Here is a 9,679-nt window from a genome sequence, read left to right on the forward strand (position 1 = left end):
ATCTTCAGCTCAAATTCACACACTTACCACGTAAAGCCACATGCTGATCGGCTTTTTGATTTGCAAAACAAAAGCTTCAATATCAGGCACAAGAAGAGTTTACAAATGTAAACTTAGTCAGGATTAATTAAGTATAAAACTGTATTATGTAGTATTTCCTTATCAAAACATAATGCTTGAATAAAATATATGTGCACTGTGGTACAAGGCGTAAACTAAAGACTACTGGCCATTTCATCTTCGATATGGCCTATACCAACTCAAACCGCATTTGTCAAGCCGTTTTAAGAGGACTGTTAGGTCTCTGGATCTCGTGGGACATCTGCTCCTGTGAGACTTTCACCGTCTCTCTGTGTTTCACAGCTGTTCTGTCAAAATAAAGCTGTAGGGAAACTATCGGACCTCACAAACACACACACACACCCGACACATTTTACTTTTCCACCATCTATAATTTGGCATATCATCAGCATAGCTCAATAAACTAATTCCAGACAGTCTGTTTAGCCCAAGAGCGAAGCTGAACAGGCAAACAAAAATGCAACTTTTGACAACTGTCACAGATGCAATGAGTCAATGATCTGATACTTTAATACAAAGAGATGTGCAGTATGCATACCACAGATTTAAGCAACCTAAAGTTTTGTATATCTTACGGACACAGTAGTGAACGTTTATGAAAACTAAACCTATTGAATCTAAACCTATTGAATTTCATTATTTTAAAAAGTGGTGTGGCATTTTTTTGCAGTCCTGTTCTCTATAGAAACAATCTCTTGTGATATAATAAGGCCTCGGGGAGTCTAATTTTCGAAACATTTGTCATTGAGCCTGCCTTCATTTGCATATTTCATAATTAGTGATAAAGCTCTGCATTCCGTTTGGGAAAATAAGATGCTGCTGGCATTTTGCATTTGGTCTTAAGGGGAAAAGGTTGATTTGATAAGCAAAAACAAAGACGAATGAAGTACAGCCACCCAAATCCACTTTTAATGAGCATATTTATCTTGAAATGATATAATAATGTAAGCTAATCGTTTCTCAATCATCACTGAAACGGTGCAGATAGAGAACACGCCCATATGAAGGGATCTTTTAAAGCGCAGTCGTGACCTCTACTGGAAACACGTGATATTACAAACACACCACGTTTTGGGATGCTACAGTATTTTACAGTGATTTAGAAGTAAATTTTGCGTACTGACAGTTACATTCTGATAGTTACATTTTTATTACATTGATTTGAATGAAAATAGCGGATAGAATTATCAGTTAAAGCGAGTGAAAATTAGTGAAAGCATTATCAACGGACAGTCATTTAATTTTAATAGCTAGCTGTTCACTAAGCTGTATAGCCTAGGCCTAATATGATAATGTGTCACAAGTTTGGGCCTAAATGTGACAAATGAAAATCATTTAGCCCTACTCACCCCCATGTCGTGCCAAACCTGTGATTTTCTGTCGTCTGTGGCTGTGGGACACAAAAGGAGATGCTATCTTCTTTATCACGAAAGTGAATGAGGGCAGGCGTTGTCGAGGTCACCTCATCGAATGTAGGCTATTCTGAAGTCATCTACATTATTATTATTATTACACAGTTAAAAAATACTATCCCTATATAAATAAAAGTATAATAAATTAAGCTTCTGCTGCAGCTCTCAGATCTCATTTCCTTTACATAGGCTATAGGCCTGATGCATTCAAAAGACGCATTTAGATGTCAAGTCGTTTTAGACGACATAATTTTTTGGTGAAATATGAAAATGCTTATTATTTAAAATAATGTTTTATGCATATAAAGGTGCATTCCAATTTGCGTATAGCCTACTTGTCGTTTTTTAGTCTTGTCATCGAGTAGTGTTCACACAAAAAGTAGCTACATTTTAAATACCCGGATGATGCCGGATAAACTTTTACAGAATCTACAAATTACTTTTAATAATTAATAAGACATAGCAGAATACCAGTAAATGACAAGGGAAAATTAATCAATGACTTTTGTAAATATTCAAATGCCTGTACATATTTAATTGCACACATTTTAATTGAAGATTTAATTTAAGAATCAAACGTAACAACATGCCCATTGGCGCCTTCTTATTCTTCTTACTCCAAGGGTCTGAGTGGTGCAGGTATGGTATCACTTTGTAGGCCAAAACACAGAAGCAAGTTAGCATTTTAGCACTTGTGGTTCCCTCGTCCCGAAGTCAATGGGTTTTTTGAATGGGTTTAGTTAAATGGCTGAAAGACGATCTGTGGTGAACACAAGCTCAAGACACTTTCACGTTTTATGCTACGACATATATCAGTAGTACCCCACTTGTGATTTTTTTAAGCTGTTATGGTTCTTGAAAAAGGCGGTTGCTAACAAGTGGCTAAATGCGACAGCAGAGACTGTCGGGGACATTAAACTTCATCACGCCAAACCCAGTCCGCTTTTACAGCCTCATAATTGCGCTCTTATAAACTATTCTAACTCAAACGTTCTGAGAAAAGTTCTGAGTTGCTGGAAGCTTAGTGATGATGACATTGAAGTCAAGCGACCATGGTGTAGTCCGTTTATAGCCTACCATTAGTTTTTTACTTCTGCCGACTATTTTTTTTTGCGATAATCCAAAAGCCTGTGGGAAAATCCAATTGGTTTTTCTCAAGGGAATTAGCATGATGTTAACTGCCGGCTGGCCTACAAAGTAAAAGTAAAATCTTTTTACTTCAAAATAAAAACTAGCCAATAACTTTTACAAATCTAAACATATTAATGTTTCCACAAATCACTCAAATTAACAAATAGACACATGCACGCACACAAAACATTGATATTCAACATAATACAATGTCATAGATCCCTATTTTCCAGAGACACAAAATTAGATAAATTAGGCCTACCCTCAAAACTGACTAAATCTCACAAATATTGATATTTAGATGAAATTACCAAATTAAAAATAGTGTAGTCATTCATCAAAAGTGCAGAGATGAGATTTTGTGCTATCTATGATCAGGAGAAAATAAGGTGTGGGGGTAATCTTGTTCCTGAGGGAATCTTACCTCATGTTACCCTACACTTGACTACACTGTTGAGTACGTAGTGTTCAGTGTGTCATTTGGGACACGACGTAAGTTTGGCAGTGATTGCTCTTGTTCTTGGCGGTTACAGCTGTTCTCATATGACAGTAACTGGTTACTGCAGTGCTGTACACGTTTTTTGATGCTTTCTGCTCACCAGCTGCTAAGAAATGCCGCCAGAAACAGCACAGCGCTAAGACCATTTAATGATGCATCAAAACACAGACAGACGAGTGAGAGAGAGGTAGACTTTCCCTTAGTCAAGGTGCTTCTCATGAAAGACTCAGTGAGCAAAACCTGAAAAAAAGAAAGGAGTAGGCAGAGAAAAACGTGATTGTAATATAGTGCATCCAGAAAATATTCACAGCGCTTCACTTGTTCCACATTTTGTTATGTTACAGCCTTATTCCAAAATGGATTATATTTATAATTGTCCTCAAAATTCTACAAACAATACCCCATCATGACAAGGTGAAGGTTGTCTTGATACTTTGTTGAAGCACCTTTGGCACCAATTTCAGTCTCAAGAATTTTTGAGTATGACGCTAAAAGCTTAGGACACCTATTTTTGGGCAGTTTCTCCCATTCTTCTTTGCAGGACATCTCAAGATCCATCAGGTTGGATGGGGAGCGTCGGTGCACAGCCATTTTCAGATCTCTCCAGAGATGATCAATTTGTTTCAAGTCAGGGCTCTGGCGGGGCCACTCAAGGACATTCACAGAGTTGTCCCATAGCCACTCCTTTGTTATCTTGGCGGTGTGCTTAGGGTCGTTGTCCTGTTGGAAGATGAACCTTCGCCCCCAGTCTGAGGTCCAGAGCGTTCTGGAGCAGGTTTTCATCAAGGATGTCTGCTGCGTTCATCTTTCCCTCGATCCTGACTAGTCTCCCAGTTCCTGCCGCTGAAAAACATCCCCACAGCATGATGCTCCCACCACCATGCTTCACTGTAGGGATGGTATTGGCCAGGTGATGAGCGGTGCCTGGTTTCCTCCAGACATAACACTTGCCATTCAGGCCAAAGAGTTCAATCTTTGTTTCATCAGACCAGAGAATTTTGTTTCTCATGGTCTGAGAGTCCTTCAGGCGGGCTGCCATGAGCCATTTAATGAGTGGCTTCCGTCTGACCACTCTACCATACAGGCCTGATTGGTGGAGTGCTGCAGAGATGGTTGTTCTTCTGGAAGGTTCTCCTCTCTCCACAGAGAAACACTGGAGCTCTGTCAGAGTGACTATCGGTTCTTGGTCACCTCCCTGACTAAGGCCCTTCTCCCCCAATCGCTCAGTTTGGCCGGGCGGCCAGCTCTAGGAAGAGTCCTGGTCGTTACAAACTACTTCCATTTATGGATGATGGAGGCCACTGTGCTCATTGGGAGCTTCAATGCTGCAGAAATGTTTCTGTACCCTTCCCCAGATCTGTTCCTCGATACAATCCTGTCTTGGACAACAGACAATTCCTTGCACTTCATGGCTTGGTTTGTGCTCTGACATGCACTGTTAACTGTGGGTCCTTATATAGACAGGTGTGTGCCTTTCCAAATCATATCCAATCAACTGAATTTACCACAGCTGGACTCCAATCAAGTTATAGAAACATTTCAAGGAAGATCAGTGGAAACAGGATGCACCTGAGCTCAATTTTGGCAAAGGTTGTGAATACTTATGTACGTGATTTTTTTGTGTTTTATTTTTAATAGATTTGCAAATATTTAAAACAATGCTGTCATTATGGTTTATTGTTTGTAGAAATTAAGAAAATATTGAATATAATCCATTTTGGAATAAGGCTGTAACATAGCAAAATGTGAAAAAAGTGAAGCGCTGTGAATACGTTCCGGATGCTCTGTAGGCATGGGATACAGTACACCAGGGCTAGTTGGAGTATATTAATAACATTTAATTCCATCTTCCAAGAAACAATTACAAAATAATCACATTTTGTAATATCTGTTGAATAAAGCCAAAGTGACATAAATAAATAATTTGCACCAATAGACATGCAATTAAACATATTCTTTAGTGTTTCATAGGAGGAGTTTGAAACGGACTATTTACATTGTGGGGTGAACTATTTAAGGCGACAGTCAACTATATAAGCCTAAGTAATAACTATACAAACAAGTATATTCTTCATGATAGATATATATATCATAGTTTCATGATATATTCATATCATATTGGGTCATATTGTTTTTTTGTGTTATTTTATGCAACTTTAATTTCTGTGGACCAAAACAATGGTTTTATAGGCCCTGTTTGTATATTTTTACATTTTAGTTATTATAATTTATATTTCAGACTAATTTATCCTTCTTAAATGAGTGTAAAATAACCCAGCATTTTCGTGTGACAACATGCCCCACTGCAGAGTTAAAGTATAAAGAACTAGGTTCCTTTTCGAAAACAGTTCACTCGTATTGCGTCTTGCTAGAGCTGATGAAGTCATGGCGCGCCCCCTACTCGGCCTGCCTCCGCACTTCTGGGGTCCCCGGCCTAGAATTATACTGGACCCTGAGCCTCGGAAGCCTTCCTGATCTGCTATCAAGGAAGGGGAAGGGGTTAAGTCGCTGTGGCCAGACCAACCCCCCAAAAAGGCTTGTGTTTTTCTCCCAGCCTCCTTTCAGTTCAGGCGGCTTGAGATTTTATGTTTGCAAAAAAAGGGCCAGTTCAAGTTCACGCACCCTTGCAACCAATCGCTGTTATAGCGAACAAAATAAAACACAAAAATACTCAACAAAAGAGCACTTTTCCTCTTCCAAACCCCATGGAGGTCGGGCCCCCATTCTCTGGCGAACTGCCTCCCGAACTTCTTCAGCCCCTAGCAGAGCCGGCTCTCCCTATAAGCGAACTAAGCGGCTGCTTAGGGCCCCGCCGCCACTAGGGGGCCCCTAACTACAGATTGCACTCGCCAGCGTCGCCGCAGTTTATCACGCAAGACGCTCAATTCGCGTAATTTGCACCGCGCGAAAAGCGCCTTCCGCGCCGCGGGACCTCTAGACGCGCGTCAACGCGCCTTTCCATTGACTTAACATTGAAATCAAATCACTCGCGCCAGACACTCTATTTGCTTTTGGTGTGAACGCAGCATAACGTTAGCTGTCCGACGATTATGCTGAATCAACATTGCTTGCGCTATGGTCCAGCCGTCGGCCCCAGCTCTGGGCTACAGACCGCGGAGAGACAGACCCACCTCCTTTGAATGTATTTTCTTTTTAACAGTTAACGTTACATGACCTACACTAGTTCTGGGAAAGAAAAAACCGAAAAATCTTTGTCTCAATAGACGCTTATTACAATAAAAAAATAGTTTAAGAACATTCGAGAGAAAGAAAGTAATAGGAAGAGAAAGAGCAATCATTTGACAGTCAAAATCAAAATGAAGTTTAAAATAAAGCGGTTAAATACAAGCTTTTTCTTATGGTCTTAATTGAATAGGCAATTAAAGATTATTAATAAATATTAATATACTATTATGAAATATTTTATATATTGTTAAGTTAAATCGCCCAGACCATTTAAACCTAAAGAAAACACAGTGTCCTCTCTGAAACATTATTGAATGATGATCGATACAAGACACCTAAAAGCAAAATGGATTTGTGGTAAATTTTAGTAAAGAACACTGTAAAAAAAAAGCAGGTCCCCAATTGAAAATTTTCTAGTGAGCGATCACATCTAAATTTTTCAGTTGGCCAAATTGAATTAATGTGAATTGATGCATTTTAATTCAATTAAAATGCAAGAAATTAAATTTGGCCAACTGAAAATTTTAGATGTGATCGCTCACTAGAAAATGTTCAATTGGGCACCTGATTTTTTTTTTACAGTGAATGTATTACTGTATGTAATCCTAAAAGGTAAAAAATATCTCACTCCATGCTGTGAAGGTTTAAAATATGAACAGTATGTAACAGTTAATCAACCAATAATTAAATAATATAATTTAACATTGGATTTCTTTTAATTTACCCTTAACATAATTGTAAAAAACTAAATGTCACTTTCTCAGGAGGAGCCATTCTTAAATATTTTGGTGGTCGTGGAGAAACATTTCATGAGGCTGACACAAGTAAATATTTCCCACTGCCTTTCTTTTGAATAGTTTTGTGCGCAACTTCAACATAGCTAATTTTCCTCTTGCCAATAAAAATTTTTGTTTTATAATCATAATTCACTATGTTGTCTAATTGTACTTTAATATTAATTTAAAATTAATGTGTTTTATCTACTCTGCATACTGTATTTATTATTAATTATATTGTAATCTCAACAGCTGGAGGAGGTGACTCTACTGCTGCTTCAGTAGAGCATAGCGAGCCGCATACCACTATGGCTAATGTTGTAAGTTAGCTATATATTGTTAATGCTAAATTATTAATATTTATTTGTTTACAACAAATTGACCTTAAATTTGCAAATCTATAATCTTTACTTTTACTGTTTCAGTGAGTGTACTTTAATAAGCAGTAAAATAATTGTAGGCAATCATGTTAAAAGATATACAGATGAAATATGTAAGTGTTAGATTGTATACAGTTGCTGGTTTGCAGTGCAATACTCCATTATTCACTGCAAGGCAGGGCCCCAAAATTATCCTGCTTAGGGCCCCCAGAATTACAGAGCCGGCCCTGGCCCCTAGCCACTCGGGCCAAGGCCTGGGAAGCCATCCCTGAAGTGTCAGAATGGGTACTGAAAACAATAGAACCATAGGCCATAGAGACAGTTCTCCCTGCACACAGCAAGTCAGGCTTTTACAGCCACTACTTCCTTATTCCAAAGAAGGATGGTGCTCTCACCATTCAGCAAGACGCAAAACTTGTTCCCGTTATTCTCAGGGAACCGCGGTTACGTCAGTAACCGAGTACTGTGGAAATGTTCAACTGACTTGAAAAAATACACCCACCAGAGTAACTGTAAGAGTAACAGCTAAGCTTTGCCCACAGAGACGTGGCAGCATTTTCTGACCAACTGAAATTAAATTCATGAAAAAAAAAACCTCTAGATTCTCAAATTGCACAATATGTCCAGCAGTGAAAACATCCCATGGCTAAGGAAAACAAAGGAAAGTTAATCAGCTGCACAGTGAGTGTTTGTATGGCGGGCAGAGTCTCGCTGTGTGTTTAAAGTGTCTTTGAAACAGGCTGAGCATTTCAGGGACTGATTTTAAACTTACTCTTAGTTTCTCAGCTTCTACAGACTCACTGAAGTTCTGTGCAGGTCCCCAGAGCTGACTGATATCAGGCTGGTTTTTGTGACTGGATCAGAGGCCAAACCAGACTGACTTCAGTTCTCAGACTGCTCACTAAAAACATCTCATGCATTTCAGGAGGGACTTGTTTAAATGTGAAGCAATGGAACTAAACAGTCAATTTTATATCCAACATTTCATGTCTTTGTCATGTCACCTTTGTTCAGATAAAAGGCATGTTATTTTACTCTGGGCATCATATAAATAAATATACTTATACAGTTATGTACATAATTATATGCAGAAGTAATTGACCAATCAGACAAATGTAGAACTCAAGAAATTAATGCTTGAGATTTTTAATATTTGAAAAAATTATTAAATATTGAAAATTGAATGGTCCTAGAATACATATGATCAACCTTCAACTGGTATAAGGTGTTCTGGTGTGCATCTTTGCTATTGTGTTGTAATTCTTTAACTTTTGGGTGTAAAAGATAAGCACTGAAGTTGAATTATTATTTTTTATAAAAGCAGGAAACAGTTTAGCAAAGCACAAAACAAATTTCAAAAGTAATTTCAGACTAATTTAATCCTACAGGACATGGAAAAACTATTCCCCATTAAAAATCCTGACTACATGCATTCATACCAACAGGTTGACAATGTGATGAAAACAAAAAGAAAGTCTTGTAGATTGAAGGAGATTAATTTATTATGATTTTAAAATGACAGCAATAACATGGTATTTCGGAAGAATCTCTCAAAAATCCCTCTGTAGTCCAGTCAGATGAATTTCCATGTTGTAACACTACCAGCCTTTCGGAGATAAACAAAAACATCATGTTTGTTTTCACGCTCGTCGCCCTCTGCTGGACGTTGAGTGTTACTGACAGGCTTATTCTCAGCACAACGGACAAACACATGACCTTCCTCACAGCAGCGCTGTGATTTTTTGATTTTTAACGGGAATGAAAGCAAGGCTGAGTTATAAACCTGCATCTCTTCAGTGGGTTGTACTGTTATTTTATGTTTTTGAATTGTTCTGCTGACGAAACACTGCAAACATGTACAAACTAAAATGTATTCAGACCTTTCAACATTTTCTCACATTATCATTTGCTATAGTTTAGAAAAATGGTAATAAAATATGACAAGACCTCAGAGTTAAACGGTGTCAGAACAACATCTTGATAATGTCAGATAACTTTGATAGAAAGATATGTAATGGACTACAATCAACCAACCAGCCAGCTGTTCAATTTAAGTGAACAGTTGTTAGATAATACCAATTTAGGTCAACCAATTACCTAGCAATGTTTAATTTTGTTCAGTCAGTGAGTAAAAGGTCACATTAGCAATTAAAAAAAAAAAAACTTAAGCAAAACATGGTCAGGTCAAAGTGTCTGAATAATTTTGGTCCCACA

Source organism: Gobio gobio (assembly GCF_949357685.1).
Source record: "Gobio gobio genome assembly, chromosome: 9".
Taxonomy (NCBI): domain Eukaryota; kingdom Metazoa; phylum Chordata; class Actinopteri; order Cypriniformes; family Gobionidae; genus Gobio; species Gobio gobio.